The sequence below is a fragment of the Dasypus novemcinctus genome, chromosome 5, assembly GCF_030445035.2.
Source record: "Dasypus novemcinctus isolate mDasNov1 chromosome 5, mDasNov1.1.hap2, whole genome shotgun sequence".
Classification (NCBI taxonomy): domain Eukaryota; kingdom Metazoa; phylum Chordata; class Mammalia; order Cingulata; family Dasypodidae; genus Dasypus; species Dasypus novemcinctus.
The window spans coordinates 13,229,919-13,232,305 of record NC_080677.1 but is presented as its reverse complement, the minus strand read 5'-3'; the positions used below and the strand labels follow the sequence as shown (position 1 = coordinate 13,232,305).

The 2,387-nt window shown below is 50.1% G+C and overlaps 1 pseudogene; it reads left to right on the top strand.

Moving 5' to 3' along the window:
- Positions 1–1,040: 1,040 nt before the first annotated feature.
- On the top strand, positions 1,041–2,387 carry LOC101425408 (serine/threonine-protein kinase 24 pseudogene; annotated as a pseudogene).

Sequence of the window (2,387 nt, the reverse complement as noted above, 5' to 3'; positions counted from 1 at the left end):
TGCATGGGCACTCAGCTAATCACACGGGCATGGCTCACCACGCAGGCACTTACACAGGGACTTGGCTCACCACATGGGCATTCAGCTCACCATGTGGGTACATGGCTCGCCACACAGGCACTGGCTCACCGCGCAGGCACGCTTTCTCTTCTTTTTCACCAAGAGGCCCCAGGGATAGAATCTGGTCCCTCCCATATGGTTGTCAGAGGCCTTATCACTTGAGCCACATATGCTTCCCAGATGTCAATGATTTTTGATAGTTGGTTTAGAGCAATGGTCTCTGTACTCATTCAAGGAAGTATCAAATGTGTTGCATATAACAAAATTATAGGTATGCCTGTAGCGTGTCATAAATGTTTGGCTGCGTGGGAGACAATGATTAAATTTACATAACTGTGAAGGCGTGGAGGGTCAGAATACCTGTTTGTGACTTGGTAGTGGAAAAGCATAGTGGTACGAGTTAGCACTCTTGTTTGTTGGGCAGGAGACAGGTTGTCTCATATCTGCCTTCCCCAATTTTGAGGAGTTTAGGGCTTTCATGGATTCAAATGGGAAGGCTGAGAGGTTACCATCACAACAGTTAAGTACACTGAAGTGTAAGCTTCGTTTTAAAACAGCCATAAACTGGGGTCGCACAGCTGCCGCCAGGTGGGGCGCACTCCGCGCTCCGGTGCTGCTGCTCTAGGACTCCTGCTCCCAGGCAGCCGGCGCGAGCGGACCGAGGCTGCCCCGGCTCCACCCGAGCAGCAGCAGCAGCAGCAGCTCGCGGCGAGGCTCCGCGCTCCACGCGCGTCCGCGCAGCCCCTCCCCGGCACTGTGCATGGAGACGCGGCCCCCTGCCCGCCGCTGAGCGCCGACGCTGGGACCAGGAACCGCCGGGGCTTGGGTGGGCTCAGGATCGGGCGGGCCCGGACGAAGCTGGACTCCGCTTCCCCGGCCGTCTCCGTCACTCGAGGTCTGCGTACCCGCGTCGGCCCGGCCGTCCCGTCCCAGGAAGAGGTCGTCCCGACCGCCAGGGCTCACTCCCCAGTGCACTGGGGCCTGCCCAGGATGCAGAACCTAAAAGCAGATCCTGAAGAGCTTTTTACAAAACTAGAGAAAATTGGGAAGGGCTCTTTTGGTGAGGTATTCAAAGGCATTGACAATCGAACTCAGAAAGTAGTTGCCATAAAAATCATTGATCTGGAAGAAGCTGACGATGAGATAGAGGACATTCAACAAGAAATCACAGTGCTGAGTCAGTGTGACAGTCCAGACGTAACCAAATATTATGGATCCTACCTGAAGGATACCATATTGTGGATAATAATGGAATATCTTGGTGGAGGCTCTGCATTAGGTCTATTAGAACCTGGCCCTCTGGATGAAGCTCAGATTTGCTACTATATTAAGAGAAATACTGAAAGGACTTGATATTTGAATTTGTAGAAGAGGATTCATAGAGATATTAAAGCTGCTAACGTTTTGCTCTCTGAACATGGAGAGGTGAAGCTGGCCGATTTTGGCGTGGAGGGCCAGCTGGCGGATACCCAGATAAAAAGAAATACCTTCGTGGGCACACCCGTCTGGATGGCACCCGAAGTCATTAAGCAGTCGGCCTATTGACTCAAAGGCAGATGGATATCTGGTCCCTGGGCATAACAGCTTTAGAACTTGCAAAAGGGGAGCCACCTTACTCTGAGCTGCATCCCATGAATGTTTTATTCCTCATTCCAAAGAAAAACCCACCAACGTAGGAAGGAAACTATATCAAACCCCTCAAGGAGTTTGTGGAGGCCTGTTTGAATAAGGAACCAAGTTTTAAACCCACTGCTAAGGAGTTTTTAAAGCACAAGTTTGTAATACGCAATGCAAAGAAGACATCTTGCTGGACTGAGCTTATTGATAGGTACAAGAAATGGAAAGCTGAGCAGAGCCATGATGACTCCAGCTCAGAAGATTCAGATACAGAGACCGATGGCCAAGCATCTGGAGGCAGTGACTCTGGAGATTGGATCATCACCATCCAGGAAAAAGATCCAAACAATCTTGAGAAGGGAGCTCTTCAGCTGTCAGATTTAGAAAGAAATAAGATGAAAGACATCCCAAAGAGACCTTTCTCTCAGTGTTTACCTACAATTATTTCTCCTCTGTTTACAGAGTTGAAGAAGAGCCAGGCATGCGGTGGGAACCTGGGGTCCATTGAAGAACTGTGAGGGGCCATCCACCCGGCAGAAGAAGTGTGCCCTGGGATCTCTGACATCGTGGTGGTCCAGCATGTGCAGCGGCTCCAGAGAGATTCTCTAAGTGGTGGAGGAACTTCATTCCACTGAAATTTCTTTGGCATTTGGGATTCTGTTTTTCCTTTTTTCTTCTTTATCCTCCTCCTTTTAAAAAGTTAACCAGAG